The sequence below is a fragment of the Myotis daubentonii genome, chromosome 17 (genome assembly GCF_963259705.1).
Source record: "Myotis daubentonii chromosome 17, mMyoDau2.1, whole genome shotgun sequence".
Taxonomy (NCBI): Eukaryota; Metazoa; Chordata; class Mammalia; order Chiroptera; family Vespertilionidae; genus Myotis; species Myotis daubentonii.
Genome location: NC_081856.1, coordinates 40,554,390 through 40,562,730, shown reverse-complemented (window position 1 = coordinate 40,562,730; position 8,341 = coordinate 40,554,390).

Sequence of the window (8,341 nt, the reverse complement as noted above, 5' to 3'; positions counted from 1 at the left end):
AGCAATACTTATACCAGGCAGAATAGACTTTAAAACAAAGGCTATAACAAGAAACAAAGAAGGACCCCGCAATTCCACTTCTGGTTATTTATTCAAAGTATTGTTAACCCAGCTGTATTTGTTTGTTTCCATTTTCCTAAAATATCATAAGGCAGTTCCATTTTTAATTTTTTGAGGAAACTCCATACTGTTTTCCATAATGACTACACCAATCTGCATCCCCACTAACAGGGCATGAGGGTTCACTTTCCACATCCTTGCCAACACTTGTTGTTTGTTGATTTATTGATGACAGCCGTTCTGACAAGTGTGAGGTGCTATCTCATTGTGGTTTTAATTTGCATTTATCTGATAACTAGTGCCATTGAGCGTCTTTTCATATGCCTCTTTGACATCTGTATAGCCTCTTTGAAAAAGTGTCTATTCAGATCCTTTGCCCATTTTTTAATTGGATTGTTTGTTTGTTTTTTGGTGTTGAGTTATACAAGTTCTTTATAAATGTTGGGTATCAACCCCTTATCAGTTGTAACATTGGTGACTATATTCTCCCATTCAGTGAGTTGTCTTTTTCTTTTCTTAGTTTCCTTTGCTGTACAAAAACTGTTTGGTTTGATGTAGTCCAATTTGTTTATTTTTGCTTTTATTTCCTGTGCCCAAGGTGATATAGAAGAAAAAATATTGTTACAAGAAATATCCAAGATTTTACTGCCCATGTTTTTTTCTAGGATTTGTATGGTTTTGAATCTTACATTTAAGTCTTTAATCCATATTGAGTTTATTCTTGTGTATGGTGTGAAAAGGTGATTCATTTTTTTTGCATGTATCCATCCAGTTTCCCCAACACCATTTATTAAATACACTGTCTTTACCCCATTGTATATTCTTGCCTCCTCTGTCAAATATTAATTGGCCATAAATGCGTGGGTTTCTTTCTGGACTCTCTATTCTGTTCCATTGATCCATATATCTGTTTTTATGCCAGTACCAAGCTGTTTTGATTACTATGGCCTTGTAATATAGTTTGATATCAGGTGGCATGATTCCTCCAATTTGGTTCTTCTTTCTCAAGACTGCCGTGGCTATTTGGGGTCTTTTTGAGGTTCCATATAAACTTTTGGAATATTTGTTCTAGTTTTGCAAAATATTTAATTGGTCTCTTGATAGGAATTGTGTTGCATCTATCGCTTACGTTGGGTAGTATGAACATTTTAATGATATTCATTCTTCCTATCCATGAACACACTATATGCTTCCATTTATTTGTATCTTCCTTTTGATTTCTGCCTTGATCTCATTGTTAACTAATTATTGTTGAGTAACATGTTATTTAGCCTCCAGGTATTTGTGTTTTTTCATGGTTTTTTTTCTTTCAATTGGTTTCTAGTTTCATAACATTAAGGCAGAGAAGATAACTGATATGATTTCAATCTCTTAAAATTTATTGAGACTTGTTTTGTGTCCTAACATGTGGTCTGTCCTAGAAAATGTTCCATGTGCGCTTGAAAAGAATGTATATTCTGCTGCTTTGGGGTGAAATGCTCTGAAGATATCAATTAAATCCATCTGCTCTAGTGTGTCATTTAACACCGTCATTTCCTTATTGATTTTCTATCTGGAAGACCTACCCATTGAGGTCAAGGGGGTGTTAGGTAGGTTCCCAGTGAGACACCAGGTAGGGGTAAGTCGTGTTCACCAGATTGATAAAGATTCAAGCTCAGTATCAGTGCTGGCTCTGAGGCCACTTAGCAAATGTCCCAGGGTTACCAAGTCCAGCCGCCACCTACTGGGTGCCTGGGAGGGAGGAGAAATGGCTTAGTGAGCAATTGGCCAGCAATGTTTTAATCTACTAAAGTAAATGTTTTAATCTAATGCCATTCTTTAATTCTTTGAATAACTCAAATTGATCATGATGTATCATTTAATACATTGCTTGATTTGATTTGTTGTCTATTTAGAATAAAAATTTGCATCTATACCCACCTATATTCTAAATGATTTCTCAACCATGGGCATACTATTTATAATCAGTAAGCTTGGATTTAAAAGTGTTTACTTTTAGTAGCAAACTTCAAAAATACCATTTAATTCAAAAGAAAAGAACAGTTTTTTCTTTTGCATGGGACCAGAGTCTTTGATGCAAAAAGAATCTGCTATTTCAGAGGTGGTAACATTAATTTTTATACAGATTTTACAGCATTTTTTAACCAAGAAATTTGACCTAAATTACATAATATATTTACATTTATTTACTTATTTACTTATTTACTTATTTACTTATTTATTTATTTAATTTTGTTAATCCTCACCTGAGGATATTTTCCCCTTTGCTTTTCAGAGAGAGTGGAAAGGAGGGAGGGAGAAGTGGGAGGAGGAGAGAGAGAGAGAAACATTGGTCTGAGAGAGACACATCGACTGGTGGCCTCCTGCACGCACCCTACTGAGGGCAGGAGTGAACCTGCAACCCATGTACATGCCCTTGACCAGGAATCTAACTGAGACCCTTTGGTGTGCGAGCTGACACTTCAACCACTGAGCAACACTGGTCAGGGCAACATACTTACATTTATAATAACAAGGCTGGCATCAGCATTGTGCAGCTACACTCAACAGCAGTAAAGATGTGACAGAGCACCATTTCACTTTGGAAGGTGGCCACAAACCCTCAATAGAATTTTATGAAATGCCATCTTTCAAAAGGACTCAGTACACCCATTGGAATCCATTACTGCTATGCTCTTCACAGTACTGAAGAAATCTTCCCTAGACTTTCCTCAAAAAACTAGACCAAAACACCTTGTAAGTGCCACCCATCATCAAAATCACAGTTTTAGTGCTTTCTTACTCTCATCATCTCAGAAATGTACCCTTGATGTGTGTTTCCAGTTACCACTGCTGGAAAGTTTTAGCGTTGCCAAGGCATGCACTGCTACTCTCAGGAAATGAAAGACATCATTTTTAATAACCACAAGAAGGCCTGCTGTTCCTTTTCTGCATGGAGAGCATCATCGTTAATACCTCCCTGCCCATAGCATAGATGAAAGACTTAAAATTACAGATGCTGAAGGTTTTAGCAGAAGCCACTGTGATCCATCATGGGCAAAAGAATCAAATTTCATTAACTCACCATGGCAGTGTGTCAACAAGGAGGAAAGAAGAAAATATGAAAAGGCTAATCCAAAATTATCCAAAGACATTGGGACCCAGAGCTGAACAGTAGTGCAAAATGACAGTCAAGTTTGCTGTGGGCATGACAGAAGGAGCAGAAACAAAAGGGAGTGGGAAGTGAAGTATGAGAAAATGAAAAGGAAGGACTGAAGTAGTAAATTCTAACTGGAATGAAACTAAATGAGAAAATGATTGCTGAAATGAGCAAATTACAGCGGACAAATCTGTGGCTTTTATTTTCCAGCTTTAGAAGGAAAAACTTCTAAGAATAGGTTTTCGAATTTTCCACCACAAAAGGAGGGGATGAGGGAGGGTGAACCTACTTAAATTTCAATAGAAATATCTTAAGAGAAAGTTCTCCAAATAAATCATTTCCAAAAGCATGATATCATTCATCTTCCTTTATACCTTTATTTTCTACTTATTTGGTTTCACTTATACTGGTTTTAACATACCTAAGTGCAAAGACTCTGCTCAGCCTATTTATAAATATATAATTACACTTAGAATATATTGAGAAGAGAAGCACAAAATCAATATAGATTTTAAAAATGATTTTCTTACCCTGGCCGGGGTAGCTCGGTTAGACTGTTGTCCTGATATGCCAAGTTTTGGGTTTGATCTCCAGCTGATCAGAGCACATAGAAGAAGCAACGAATGCATGCATAAATGGGTGAAACAACAAATTGATGTTTCTGTCTCTCTCTTTTTCCCTTCCTCTCTCTCTAAAACCAACAAATAAATCTAAAAAGAAACAAGAAGAAAAGTATTTTCCTAAACTCAAAATAAAATATCTGAATTTTAGTATCTTTTCCCATCTTATTTCCCAGAGTGCTAATTTAAAGCTGTCTAGTTTGTGGGTTTTGTTCCTTAGGGGCCTATTCTGCCATCTAATTAATTTCACTATTAAGAAAGATATAAATCTGAATATGTAGTCTCCAGACCTTATCTGTTAATCAGCTTAACAATAACCCACAACCGTCGGACCAACTTCCAGACCTTATCTGGAAAAATTCACCAGCAAAGTATGAGCCTCTGGTGGTGGTAGTCCTTCCCAATGGCCAGTCCAGTGGCCCCCTGAAAACTCATTAAAAACCCCTCCGGAGCCTGTAAACAGTCGACCACTGGCAGACCCTGGCTCTGGCCCTTTCAGCGTCTTAACTGCCACCTCCATTCACACGGACTCCAAGGGAAGAAGAATGGCCGCTGTGTTCCCAGAGCTGACCTGTTGGCAGGCTGTGGGCAAAGAAAACGTGCAGTAAAACAAAACAGGAGGACTGTGTTTCCCACTGATGGGCATCACTGCCTCTTTGTCGGGAGTCCTCAGACTCCGGGCAGGGCTTTCCAGGCCTGCCCCAGAGACACAGAGCGGCCCAGACGTTTTCTTGATGAAATCGAAGACCAGGAAACGGGTGGACAAGCCCCCCCCCCCCCCCCCCGAACAAGGAGGAGGCTGCTGGGGCACTTGGAAGGCAGGGCAGAGTCTACTCCAGACACCCTGAAGAGACCAAGGACAATGTAAGAACCTGTGTGGCCATTTTCAGGTTATAAAGGCCTATTTACTAAGGCAAACTGAAGAGTGCACTTGGCATCCTATGTTTTTATTTGAAAGAGAGAGAGAGAGAGAGAGAGAGAGAGAGAGAGAGAGAGAGAGAGAGCTCTTTTGGGACACCACTTAGAACTTCTAAGAAAATCCCACATGAAGCCTCCATCGTGCACACTCAGGTAACTGACTCTGTTCAACAAGACCAAGTTTTCCCTTGGGTGACTTGCTCTAAGGTCTAAATTTGGGAGGATTCAGAGAAAAAGGGCACAAGCAAGCCTATCTGCTCTCACCGTAAAGCCACATTCTCCAGCACCAGGTTCAACATAAGCAAAAGTGGGAGTTTTATCTTCATCTACTTGACTGTTGTGTCAACCTCTCAATTGCTTACAGACATAGGTATCATATAGTAGAGACTCTCAAACAAAAAATAGCATAGAGTCTCAAACGTTAGGGGAGGTAAAACAAAACAGGAAATTACTCAGGCAAGCCACAGCGATTTTTGGTAAATTTATTGATAAATCAAGTGGAAATGGACAGGTTGTGCTTTGTTCTCAACCCTGTGTTACTAATCACAGTTGATTGAGTAAAAGTAAAGATTGGAAAAAACTCCCAGACTTCAACAAGTGGTGCTGGAACAACTGGGCATTCACATGCAAAAAGATGAATCCAGACACAGACATTACACCCTTCACAAAAATTAACTCAAAATTGATCATACGCCTGAATGTAGAATACAAAACTGTAAAACTCCTAGGAGATAATATGGGAGAAAACCTAGATGCCCTTGAGTTTGGTGGTGTGTTTTTAGATACAACACCACAGGCAAGATCCATAATTGATAAGCTATACTTCATTAAAATTAAACACTTCTGCGCTATGAAAGAAAACATCAAAAGAATGAGAAGACGAGCCACAGTCTTGGAGAACATATTTCGAAAAGACACATCTGGTATAGGATTGTTATGCAAAATATACGAAGAACTCTTAAAAGGCAACCCTAAGTAAACAATCAACCTGATTAAAAAAATGAGACAAAGACCTTAACAGCCACCTCACCACAGAAGATACACAGAAGGCACATCAGCCATCGGATTCTGAGTGTGTCCTGGTTCCCCACCCACCCAGGCAGCCAGAGAAGTTGCAAAGAGGGAAGAAGCTGGGGTGGGGGTGGAATTCCTGAGACCCAAACTAGTTCCAAATTTTGAAGGTTTCAAGGTTTTAGAGAAACAATCCCCAAAAGGGCACATCTTAGGTAGGAAGAAGTCCTAAGTGGCTAAGCCAGGGAACGAGGCAGGAAGAGGGCCAGACGTACCCTTGGGTCATGGAAAGGACCTAGAAATATCTAAGACGTCTTTGTTGCTGTCCTCACTTTTGAAATTCAAAGAGTTTTAGGAGCTCTGTGCCAGAAATGGGGACAAAGACCAAATATATATTTCTTATAAGTCACAATGTCACATATGCATACAATAATCCTGTTTAATGTATATTCAAATGCTGCCATTTGCGTATGTTTAATGACTAACAATATATGTACAAAACTATGGACAATAATTATTTTAGAGGCGTGAGATTGCAGTCAGATTTAATAACAGGGAAATCTTTCACTTTCTGCTTTATGAATTTCTATATTGTTTAATTTCAAAATGAGCATATGTTATTTCCCTCCCACTTCCAAAACTTTGTGTGTATGTGTGTGTATGTGGGGGCGGGGGGGGGAGGACTGCTCAAAGTAGTAAGAAAAAACAGCGTGTTTTGCAACCTATTACTTGCTTAATTTAACATTTTAAGTAAATGAAGGCATATTACGGTTTAAGGTATACATCAATATGAAGATAAGCAGCTTTATGAACCTCAATATCTTCAATGTTATTCTAGAATTTTAAAAATTATTACCCACCAGGTAAATATTTTCTTTCTTTTTTCAGTTTTGTAAAAGACACACTATACTTGTTTCTGCATGCATAAAAATGTCCTACATGCCATGTAAAATTTCATTCATTCCATATATAACAGGAATGTATAAAATACATAGCTGGTTTTACCTCCTACTGTAACTTGGTTTGGAACTTAACTTTGATGAGTGATCTGTGTCTCTGGATAGAGATCTTAGAAATATTTGCCATTTTAGTCCTATACCGAATTCTAAGTTAAATATTTCAAGATGGCTCTGGTCAGCCAAGCCTGATGGCTGGTATGCAGACATGAGCAAATCACTAAGAAAAACAATTAAAACCCTTACTTTGGACATGCAGCTTGGAAGCCAGCATATCTGTTGAACATATTAAAAATGACTCATAACCACATGAGTTAAGTATACTGGGGAATTCAATGTTTAGCTCATAGTTCTGGATGTGCTGAGGTCTAGGATTACTATAATTCCAACAGAAAATTGGAATTGACTTAGATATACTGGACTTGACTCCGAACTTCAAGGCCAAGAGTTTGCTAACAATGCACCCTGTGGGAACCTCCCTGTCTCCTCCGCCTTCTGTTTTCCAGGACTCTGTCTGGTAGGAGGGAAAATATCTTTGCAGCAGCCCGTGGTGTAACTTGGATTCTTGCTTCTGGTGCGAAGTCCAAGAAATGCAGAACAAAAGCAGTCTGGTCGTCAGTTATGAAGGGTGGGAAATCTGCACTTCCTCAGCTGCGTAGGGAATCCCCGAGGAGCCCCCAGGAAAACTCTATGTGAACCTGGGCCTCCTCCACCAGTGGACACATCAGGGGGTGCTCACTGGCGCCTTCTCTCAGCACATTCCTGGCTTTGGGGGTCATCCCAAAGCTCCAGCCCCTGAGGCCAAACCCTGCTCTCTAGAAAAGAACTGATACACTCCCTCACCCTAAACTGCAAATGTTGATAGGGGTGTGATCTTCTCAGATAAATATAGACAAGCTATGGACTCAGTGATAACAGGAAACAAACTAATGGCAATAATAAATGGATCTCAAAAACATGCTCAGCAAAAGAAAACCAGAAGTCAATGAGTACGCAAAGGGTACATATCCCACGTGAATAAGTGATGGCCAGACCTGGGAGGGGGTCAAAAGATTGTATAGGCAGGTCTAGCGTGTCTCTGTAGAATGTGTGGATATGGTCTGGGTTCATCCAAATTCTGGGAGAAAGAAACAGCTATTTTTAACATCCTGTTATATACATCTGTGTCCTCAACCAGAAGTGGTTACCAACTCAGCATGCGTTCTCCAATTCTTTTGCATTCCAGAACCCCACTTTCTTAAAGGAGCAATTCTATTCTACTTGGAGTTTCTTCTGGATTTGCTTAAATCTGTCGTGGTCATCTCCTTCCCCTGGTTAAGGATTATTTTAGATTTGAGTATGTGACCCCTTTTGGCCAATGAGATATGAAAGGGCGGGGAGCGGCTGGGAAAGATTCTCTTCCTTTTAACATGAAGATACCACAAGAGACTCCTTTTCTAGACATTGTTGCATCTAGCAGGGACACCTGGACCGGCTGTCTCTCTTGGGGGGACGATGACTTGAGAGATATGGTAGCAATCAGTAATAGCAATTTGGAAACAAACGCCTAATTCTTGAGTTTCTGCCAATAGACCAGTCCTTCAGGACCCTGAAGACTACACCGAGTCTGGGAAAGAACATAAGCTTTATGAAGGAGC